Source organism: Rhodnius prolixus, unplaced genomic scaffold (assembly GCF_049639745.1).
Source record: "Rhodnius prolixus isolate KJV_2025 unplaced genomic scaffold, Rpr scaffold_10, whole genome shotgun sequence".
NCBI lineage: Eukaryota > Metazoa > Arthropoda > Insecta > Hemiptera > Reduviidae > Rhodnius > Rhodnius prolixus.
Genome location: NW_027411615.1, coordinates 11,308,507 through 11,320,266, shown reverse-complemented (window position 1 = coordinate 11,320,266; position 11,760 = coordinate 11,308,507). Strand labels below are relative to the sequence as shown.

The 11,760-nt window shown below is 32.0% G+C and overlaps 1 long non-coding RNA gene across 7 annotated transcripts in view; it reads left to right on the top strand.

The window, feature by feature from the left end:
- Positions 1 to 545: 545 nt before the first annotated feature.
- LOC141456828 (uncharacterized) overlaps positions 546 to 11,760 on the top strand; it is a 60,516-nt gene continuing 49,301 nt past the window's right edge. For 2 of the 7 annotated variants that reach the window (XR_012460055.1, XR_012460054.1), the window contains exons 1-2: positions 546 to 695; positions 1,265 to 2,420. This is a non-coding gene — a long non-coding RNA (uncharacterized lncRNA). Of the gene's footprint in view, positions 2,421 to 11,760 lie in introns of all 7 variants that reach the window. The other 5 variants (XR_012460059.1, XR_012460060.1, XR_012460057.1 and 2 more) reach the window with 5 other exon arrangements.

Sequence of the window (11,760 nt, the reverse complement as noted above, 5' to 3'; positions counted from 1 at the left end):
TACAGAGTCTAACTTTATTATTGATTAGTAAAACTTGGCACCTTTAATGTTCTTTTTGTATGTCGCTTCTTTTTGGAGACTTTCAACCTCTGCTTTAACAACCTTCAGTCTTAGCTTCTGTTACGTCCCATCTGGATAATGATGTAGGTTGATAACAGCGCCTAGACATGCTTTTTATAATATAATATAATTCGACAAACAAATATGAACAAACTTAGGCTTGCTCTACACAATGGATTGGTATTTCTCGAAATATTTAATTCATTTATAGATTACGCAATAAGCTGGGTACGTATATAGTATGTTGTACGCTCACAAGAAATTCCCTATTTTTTTTTTTATTAGATGAAATATATAGCGGACCGAATTCCCAAATAGAAGCGCGATAACAATAGGTCAGAATAGTTCTAAAATTCCAATAAGGACGCATTTGATGTCACATACAGATGTGTTTGCTAATTCAAATGAACTACCAACACAGACAGCATGCTCACGTATAAGTCTAGGCTAGAGAACTTGAATAATGCATGAGCATCCTCTGTCTCCCACTTCACAGTTCGGCCAATGAGCTAGACGTACCTCCCTGTACAAGGACAAAAGCACAAAAATGTAATTCAATCACACTGTACATTTTTGTCTGAATTCCCTTCCCCATCGGAATATGCTCTCCATTTCTAATTTTGTAGTTTATCGCAGTAAGTATTGCTTTGCACTTCAAATGTTACTCACATAACAATTGTTTTATAATTGGGTCATTTATCCGCAAAAAACAAATTGCCAGTCAACATAATATACATCAACTTTTTTGTTTTTATTATAATTTTCTTTCCAGGAAGTCAAATTTTTACTTTTCCATTGCCACTAAAACTTGTTTAGATATTTGTATATGAGAAGTTTGACTCAAGGATAGAAACAACTTCTACATGCTTAGCCATTTTGTGTTTATTGTTTTGTTATTTTATATTATAGTGAAGTACAGTTTTAACAGCCACGCAGTCACAAATCTGCGGTTATTCTGCGGAATCCTTAACAGTATAGCTTTCATGCAGTGTGTCGTTTCATCTACCTAAATGTAATTGATGGCTTGCTTACCTTTTTCATAAACATCTCCTTCATCCCACGCTGCCAGGTCCTGCGAAGACTTTCAATGTATTTGTCAGCAGTAAACTTTGCTTAGTATTTTTTTTAAAGAACAAAATTCTCTTAATATGACTGTTACAAGACATCTTTAAATAATGAGACTCATGCCAGATCTTTTTTACAGAGTGAGTGAGGTAACAGTGGCTACATCCAATAATTTCTGATTTCTTGGAGCTGTTAGAAGAACAGGTTTATGGTCATGGTCAGGTCGAGCCGAAGAATTAATGGGTTTTCCTGAAAAGTGACTATCTGAATAATTCATTATTTTTTTATATTTAATATCCTCTTAACAATGTATATATAGTTCAGATGTGCATAACATGGGGCCCTAGCAAGAGTTATTGCAAAACATGATTTCTTGGTTTCTTATCATCCGAGTGTGGTTATATTTTTTGATCGTGTCTAATATCCAAAATTGAGATTTTATCTGTAATAGTATTTGAGTTAAAGTTTGAGAAGTATTTGAAGTAATCTGATGTTTTAGTTTTGTAAGTTCTGAGAGTAAGGGCCAAAAAACAAATCTATAAAATAACTAGAGGCATTATATTACTAACTGCTATTACTATTACAAAATAAATATTATTAATAGAAAGAGCTGATTTGAAACCGGACGACGGGAATGAAGCCCTTCATCAACACTTAAGAACAAATTCTGGCCCTCAGACTGAAGTAGACCATCAATCTGCCAGAAACCTGTCAATGGTTGACAGCCAGGAATAACCTATTCACCTAAATCTTCAACATATTAATGTGAAGTATTTTTACCCTTATTTCTAAGAAAATTGGGAAATTAGAGTCGTTATTATTGCAGTAAAGATTCAAATCAGAGGGTGAATTTTTATTGATGAAATACAATACAATCTTCCTTCACGATTCACTAAAAATCTCTTTAAATATGTTAAGTAAATTCATTGAAAAATTTGGAAGTTGTGGTTTATCATCAAACAACAACAAGGTACTTTGTACCTTGAGTCGCAGTCTGTCTGTGTAGGGCAGTCGGTCATGTGAGTTGGGCTAGTGAGTGCGTGTTTAAATCATATCATATCAGGAGTATACTCCACTATCATTTTTGAATTATTGTTTAAACCAACTGTAACTTTGTAAATTGGATATCCATTTAACTGTAACGTATATTGAACTAATTAAACTATATATCAATTTATTTCTTAAACATTTTCTGATCAATCAAAATAATTTACTAAACAAATATTATTTCCTGAATAATGGAGGTATATCCAACATTGGCTTTCAAAGACTTCTCTCTTTAGATTTGTTATTCAGTGAGTAATATTTTTTACAATTGTAATCACTGCCAGGTGTTGTTTGTGACAGGATCACAGTTGGAGATATAGCCAACTTAACTTTTTATTTCTATAGAATTTATTTAATTCATTGTCATTAGACCACATTGGCGTTTCGCAAATTGCATGAATGAGTGTACAATATATCACCCCCTTATAGGGAGATCCCTCGATAACGCACGTGCGTTGTACAACTATTGCCAACATTTGTACACTATTCACTATAGTTGCAGCTGCTCCCATTAAATACTGCAACGGATCAATATTATCTATAATTTAATGACTGTTTCTTCTCTTTACAAATCTTCGTAACTGTCACTTATTGCAATCATTTTCTTATTTATTACATCAACGATGCAGGCAGATTTGTTATTTACTTCATGTTGATTGAAGCCAACAGTGCAAGAAAATAACAGAGATCTCACTCAGTTAGCAACTGGTATCAGGCGCTGGTGCAACGGCTTGATATCCAAAAACCGAGTGATGTCATGGAATTATAGATTGGATAGTCAGTGCAAATTGTGACACTCCAATGATAAAATATGCGAAGTCATTATATTTGATAAGATATCCGTGTATTTTGGTGGATAGCTGGATGATATCCAGGTCGTTGAACACCAGGAATCAGTTAAAGATCACAAAATGAGGCCGTCAATCTTAGGATAGATGTTTGATGTTAAAATTACTTTATCCCTACTGCAGAAGCAGAAATGCTAAGGCTAATATGAAAACTGCTTATGAAAACTTTAGGAAGTCTAAATCTGACCTTATTTTATCCAATGAGTTTGCTGCATCAAGAAAATTATTTAAAAAATAGCTAGGAAGGAAAAGACTAATTTTTATAAGTCAATAGGTGACTCCCTAAACAACATTAAAAATTCTAAATCTTTCTGGGAAACAGTTAATACATGTAGAAAATCTTATTCACAACTTGATAACAACATTGAGCTAATTGTTTGGAACAAATATTTAAATTCCTGTTACCCAGCAATCCAGAGGAATTCTTTTTCAGTCTCGGATGTTTGTCACCCACTGTTTGATTCTCCATTTAGTTTAAATGAAATTACATCTGCTATTAGAAGAAGCAAAATAGGAAAAGCTCCCGGGCCGGACGCCATTCCGTACGAATTTTTTCAGAATTTACCCCCAGTAGGAGTAGAATTTTTGCAAACGCTTTTCAATAATATACTTAGCACTGAGTTAGTTCCCTCAACTTGGGGCAAGGTGAATATGTTCATGTTGTTCAAGAAGGGTAATCCGGATATGCCTGAGAATTATCGTGGGATCTCTCTCATGAACAGTGTTACCAAATTGTTTACTCAAATGCTCTCTTCGCGCCTTTCGGATTGGGTCGAACATGGAAACCCCTTAAATGAAAATCAAATTGGGTTTAGGGTGTCAAGGGGTTGCAGAGATAGTGTCTTTGTGCTTTCATCAGTTGTTAATTGCCAAATTGTTAGAGAAAAAAGAAAGGTCTATGCCACCTTCATTGACCTTAGAAAAGCATTTGACTCTATTAATCATGAGCTTCTTTGGAATAAATTATACCAGTATGGAGTTAGTAGAAAGATGATAAGAGTGCTGGAGAGTTTGTATAGCCAGGCCTCTATTAAAATTAAACTAAATTATTCGCAATTTTCTGACGAAGTGCCGGTCAGCAAAGGAGTGCTGCAAGGCGATACAATATCTCCAGTGCTTTTTTCAATCTTTCTCAATGATTTGGATAATTTTTTACTAGCTAACAACTGTGATACAGTTAGTATAGACTGTGAAAATGGGTTAACATCCCTACTTTATGCGGACGACACTGTCCTCCTGTCCAACACATTGGTGGATGCCCAAAGGAAATTAAATGTATTTAAAAAATATTGTACTGTTAATAGCTTAGAAGTTAACATTGATAAAACAAAAGCTGTAATATTTAAAAAAAGCCATGGTCGATCGCCCAAGCAACATATTTTTTATAATAATTGCCCGTTAGAGGTTGTTACCTCATTCAGGTACTTGGGTGTATTATTTTCAAACTCAGGTCTCTTTAGTCTAGCTTCAAAAGATAGGATTAATAAGGCGACAGTGGCATTTGGAGCCGTTGGCAATATTTTCAAAAAAGCCCATTACACGTCTTGGAAGGCCCAACATAAGCTTTTTGATTCAATAATTAGGTCCATCTTATTATATTGTTGCGAATCCTGGGCTTTGAGGTACGCGGACGACATTGAAGTAGTTCAGTCTGTTTTTTAAATCGGCCCTCGGGTGGCCCAGGAGGACTCCCAATTATATCTTGCGCTTGGAGATAGCAAGAATCCAACTAAAATTCAATGTTTATAAGTCTGCTCTTAATTGGTGGATTAAACTCCTAAAAATGAGCAACAACAGGCTGCCTAGAATCTGTTTCAATAGAATGCTGTTTCCAGGGAATCAAGGTTGTGACACTAAATACAATTGGGCAAGTCAACTGAAACAGTTGATTACAGAGTTGGGCTATGACTTCCTCTGGCAATCCCAAGATCTGGACCAAATTATTGATTTAAAAAAAGAAATTTTAAACAAATATGAAAACAATTTGATTGAGCTGGATGTGGTCAGATTACAAAACACATCTTACACTAACCTTTACCAACCTAATTTTCATAACAATAGTTCATATCTCCAATTAGAAATGCCCTTCCAAATAATTAAAATTATTAGCCAGCTTCGGGTTGCTTCAGTAGATAAATGTGTTATTTATTTTAAAAAAACTAAATACATTGTAGATTTCAATGAGAAATGCAAACACTGCAATTTAGACGAGGCAGAAACGTTAGCACATATATTTTTTATTTGTCCAGCTTATCATCTTTACAGAATACATTATCAGATTGGTTGTTACAATGATTTAAATTCACTTTTAAATGATTTAAATAAAAAACAGATATGGAATGTTTACCATTTTATAATTTTTGTGCTTAAATTTAGGGCGCTACTTTCCTAGTTAGTTGGTAATTATAACTTTAGTAAATATGTTTTACTTTATTTTAAGAGTTATGTTTCTGTTCAGTAATCAGTTTAAGTATTTGTTAAAATTTATTTTAAGTTCATTTTTTGTTTGTTTGTTTTTTTTTTCTCCTCATTGATATTATAAAACTACATGTATATTTTCTTTTCTTTCTTTTTTGTTAATTTCATTTAATAGTGTCTTTTTTAGTTGTGTTTTTCTTTGTATTTTTATATAATGTATTTAGTTTGTATATTGCAATTCCCTCACACCCTTGCTGTATGTACATTCATGTATTAAACAGTCAATAAATAAAAAAAAAAAACTAATACGTGGTTCACAGTGGGAGATATAAAACGGCCATAATTTTACAGAATTTCATGACCCAAAAAATTTTCAACCCTTTATATTTTCTACCTTTTTAGATCTGTGCACAAAATAACTATAATTTATAATTGGGAAAAACAAAGTGTATAAGAGAACAAAATTCCATACCAATACGTGGTTCACAGTGGGAGATATAGAACGGCCATAATTTTACAGAATTTCATGACCCAAAAAATTTTCAACCCTTTATATTTTCTACCTTTTTAGATCTGTGCACAAAATAACAATAGTTTATAATTGAGGAAAACCAAGTGTGCAAGAGAACAAAATTCCATATCAATACGTGGTTCACAGTGGGAGATATAGAACGGCCATAATTTTACAGAATTTCATGACCAAAAAAATTTTCAACCCTTTATATTTTCTACCTTTTTAGATCTGTGCACAAAATAACAATAGTTTATAATTGAGGAAAACCAAGTGTGCAAGAGAACAAAATTCCATACCAATACGTGGTTCACAGTGAGAGATATAGAACGGCCGTAATTTTACAGAATTTCATGACCCAAAAAATTTTCAACCCTTTATATCTTCTACCTTTTTAGATCTGTACACAAAATAACTATAGTTTATAATTGAGAAAAACAAAGTGTATAAGAGAACAAAATTTCATACGAGTACGTGGTTCACGGTGGGAGATATAGAACGGCCATAATTTTACAGAATTTCATGACCCAAAAAATTTTCAACCCTTTATATCTTCTACCTTTTTAGATCTGTGCACAAAATAACTATAGTTTATAATTGAGAAAAACAAAGTGTATAAGAGAACAAAATTTCATACGAGTACGTGGTTCACGGTGGGAGATATAGAACGGCCATAATTTTACAGAATTTCATGACCCAAAAAATTTTCAACCCTTTATATTTTCTACCTTTTTAGATCTGTGCACAAAATAACTATAGTTTATAATTGAGAAAAACAAAGTGTATAAGAGAACAAAATTCCATATCAATACGTGGTTCACAGTGAGAGATATAAAACGGCCATAATTTTACAGAATTTCATGACCCAAAAAATTTTCAACCCTTTATATCTTCTACCTTTTTAGATCTGTGCACAAAATAACTATAGTTTATAATTGAGAAAAACAAAGTGTCTAAGAGAACAAAATTTCATACGAGTACGTACTTCACGGTGGGAGATATAGAACGGCCATAATTTTACAGAATTTCATGACACAAAAAATTTTCGACCCTTTATATCTTCTACTTTTTTAGATCTGTGAACAATATAACTATAGTTTATAATTGAGGAAAACAAAGTGTATAAGAGAACTAAATTTCATACGAGTACGTGGTTCACGGTGGAAGATATAGAACGGCCATAATTTTACAGAATTTCATGACCCAAAAAATTTACAACCCATTAAATTTTTTACCTTTTTAGATCTGTGAACAATATAACTTTAGTTTATAATTGAGGAAAACAAAGTGTGCAAGAGAACAAAATTCCATATCAATACGTGGTTCACAGTGAGAGATATAGAACGGCCACAATTTTAAAGAATTTCATGACACAAAAAATTTTCGACCCTTTATATCTTCTACTTTTTTAGATCTGTGAACAATATAACTATAGTTTATAATTGAGGAAAACAAAGTGTATAAGAGAACTAAATTTCATACGAGTACGTGGTTCACGGTGGAAGATATAGAACGGCCATAATTTTACAGAATTTCATGACCCAAAAAATTTACAACCCATTAAATTTTTTACCTTTTTAGATCTGTGAACAATATAACTTTAGTTTATAATTGAGGAAAACAAAGTGTGCAAGAGAACAAAATTCCATATCAATACGTGGTTCACAGTGAGAGATATAGAACGGCCACAATTTTAAAGAATTTCATGACACAAAAAATTTTCGACCCTTTATATCTTCTACTTTTTTAGATCTGTGAACAATATAACTATAGTTTATAATTGAGGAAAACAAAGTGTATAAGAGAACTAAATTTCATACGAGTACGTGGTTCACGGTGGAAGATATAGAACGGCCATAATTTTACAGAATTTCATGACCCAAAAAATTTACAACCCATTAAATTTTTTACCTTTTTAGATCTGTGAACAATATAACTTTAGTTTATAATTGAGGAAAACAAAGTGTGCAAGAGAACAAAATTCCATACCAATAAGTGGTTCACAGTGAGAGATATAGAACGGCCATAATTTTACAGAAATTCATGACCCAAAAAATTTTCAACCCTTTATATCTTCTACCTTTTTAGATCTGTGCACAAAATAACTATAGTTTATAATTGAGGAAAACAAAGTGTGCAAGAGAACAAAATTCCATACCAATAAGTGGTTCAATGTGAGAGATATAGAACGGCAACAATTTACAGAATTTCATGACCCAAAAAAATTTCAACCCTTAATATCTTCTAAAATGATAGATCTGTGCACAAAATAACTATAGTTTATAATTGAGAAAAACAAAGTGTATAAGAGAACAAAATTTCATACGAGTACGTGGTTCACGGTGGGAGATATAGAACGGCCATAATTTTACAGAATTTCATGACCCAAACAATTTTCAACCCTTTATATCTTCTACCCTTTTAGATCTGTGCACAAAATAACTATAGTTTATAATTGAGAAAAACAAAGTGTATAAGAGAACAAAATTCCATATCAATACGTGGTTCACAGTGAGAGACATAGAACGGCCACAATTTTACAGAATTTCATGACCCAAACAATTTTCAACCCTTTATATCTTCTACTTTTTTAGATCTGTGAACAATATAACTATAGTTTATAATTGAGGAAATCAAAGTGTATAAGAGAACTAAATTTCATACGAGTACGTGGTTCACGGTGGAAGATATAGAACGGCCATAATTTTACAGAATTTCATGACCCAAAAAATTTACAACCCATTAAATTTTTTACCTTTTTAGATCTGTGAACAATATAACTTTAGTTTATAATTGAGGAAAACAAAGTGTGCAAGAGAACAAAATTCCATATCAATACGTGGTTCACAGTGAGAGATATAGAACGGCCACAATTTTAAAGAATTTCATGACACAAAAAATTTTCGACCCTTTATATCTTCTACTTTTTTAGATCTGTGAACAATATAACTATAGTTTATAATTGAGGAAAACAAAGTGTATAAGAGAACTAAATTTCATACGAGTACGTGGTTCACGGTGGAAGATATAGAACGGCCATAATTTTACAGAATTTCATGACCCAAAAAATTTACAACCCATTAAATTTTTTACCTTTTTAGATCTGTGAACAATATAACTTTAGTTTATAATTGAGGAAAACAAAGTGTGCAAGAGAACAAAATTCCATATCAATACGTGGTTCACAGTGAGAGATATAGAACGGCCACAATTTTAAAGAATTTCATGACACAAAAAATTTTCGACCCTTTATATCTTCTACTTTTTTAGATCTGTGAACAATATAACTATAGTTTATAATTGAGGAAAACAAAGTGTATAAGAGAACTAAATTTCATACGAGTACGTGGTTCACGGTGGAAGATATAGAACGGCCATAATTTTACAGAATTTCATGACCCAAAAAATTTACAACCCATTAAATTTTTTACCTTTTTAGATCTGTGAACAATATAACTTTAGTTTATAATTGAGGAAAACAAAGTGTGCAAGAGAACAAAATTCCATACCAATAAGTGGTTCACAGTGAGAGATATAGAACGGCCATAATTTTACAGAATTTCATGACCCAAAAAATTTTCAACCCTTTATATCTTCTACCTTTTTAGATCTGTGCACAAAATAACTATAGTTTATAATTGAGGAAAACAAAGTGTGCAAGAGAACAAAATTCCATACCAATAAGTGGTTCAATGTGAGAGATATAGAACGGCAACAATTTACAGAATTTCATGACCCAAAAAAATTTCAACCCTTAATATCTTCTAAAATGATAGATCTGTGCACAAAATAACTATAGTTTATAATTGAGAAAAACAAAGTGTATAAGAGAACAAAATTTCATACGAGTACGTGGTTCACGGTGGGAGATATAGAACGGCCATAATTTTACAGAATTTCATGACCCAAACAATTTTCAACCCTTTATATCTTCTACCCTTTTAGATCTGTGCACAAAATAACTATAGTTTATAATTGAGAAAAACAAAGTGTATAAGAGAACAAAATTCCATATCAATACGTGGTTCACAGTGAGAGATATAGAACGGCCACAATTTTACAGAATTTCATGACCCAAACAATTTTCAACCCTTTATATCTTCTACTTTTTTAGATCTGTGAACAATATAACTTTAGTTTATAATTGAGGAAAACAAAGTGTGCAAGAGAACAATATTCCATACCAATAAGTGGTTCACAGTGAGAGATATAGAACGGCCATAATTTTACAGAATTTCATGACCCAAAACATTTTCAACACTTTATATCTTCTACCTTTTTAGATCTGTGCACAAAATAACTATAGTTTATAATTGAGAAAAACAAAGTGTATAAGAGAACAAAATTCCATATCAATACGTGGTTCACAGTGAGAGATATAGAACGGCCACAATTTTACAGAATTTCATGACCCAAACAATTTTCGACCCTTTATATCTTCTACTTTTTTAGATCTGTGAACAATATAACTATAGTTTATAATTGAGGAAAACAAAGTGTGCAAGAGAACGAAATTCCATACCAATAAGTGGTTCACATTGAGAGATATAGAACGGCAAAAATTTACAGAATTTCATGACCCAAAAAAATTTCAACCCTTTATATCTTCTAAAATGATAGATCTGTGCACAAAATAACTATAGTTTATAATTGAGAAAAACAAAGTGTATAAGAGAACAAAATTTCATACGAGTACGTGGTTCACGGCGGGAGATATAGAACGGCCATAATTTTACAGACTTTCATCACCCAAAAAATTTTCAACACTTTATATCTTCTACCTTTTTAGATCTGTGCACAAAATAACTATAGTTTATAATTGAGAAAAACAAAGTGTATAAGAGAACAAAATTCCATATCAATACGTGGTTCACAGTGAGAGATATAGAACGGCCACAATTTTACAGAATTTCATGACCCAAACAATTTTCGACCCTTTATATCTTCTACTTTTTTAGATCTGTGAACAATATAACTATAGTTTATAATTGAGGAAAACAAAGTGTGCAAGAGAACGAAATTCCATACCAATAAGTGGTTCACATTGTGAGATATAGAACGGCAAAAATTTACAGAATTTCATGACCCAAAAAAATTTCAACCCTTTATATCTTCTAAAATGATAGATCTGTGCACAAAATAACTATAGTTTATAATTGAGAAAAACAAAGTGTATAAGAGAACAAAATTTCATACGAGTACGTGGTTCACGGCGGGAGATATAGAACGGCCATAATTTTACAGACTTTCATCACCCAAAAAATTTTCAACACTTTATATCTTCTACCTTTTTAGATCTGTGCACAAAATAACTATAGTTTATAATTGAGAAAAACAAAGTGTATAAGAGAACAAAATTCCATATCAATACGTGGTTCACAGTGAGAGATATAGAACGGCCACAATTTTACAGAATTTCATGACCCAAACAATTTTCGACCCTTTATATCTTCTACTTTTTTAGATCTGTGAACAATATAACTATAGTTTATAATTGAGGAAAACAAAGTGTGCAAGAGAACGAAATTCCATACCAATAAGTGGTTCACATTGTGAGATATAGAACGGCAAAAATTTACAGAATTTCATGACCCAAAAAAATTTCAACCCTTTATATCTTCTAAAATGATAGATCTGTGCACAAAATAACTATAGTTTATAATTGAGAAAAACAAAGTGTATAAGAGAACAAAATTTCATACGAGTACGTGGTTCACGGTGGGAGATATAGAACGGCCATAATTTTACAGAATTTCATGACCCAAACAATTTTCAACCCTTTATATCTTCTACTTTTTTATATCTGTGAAC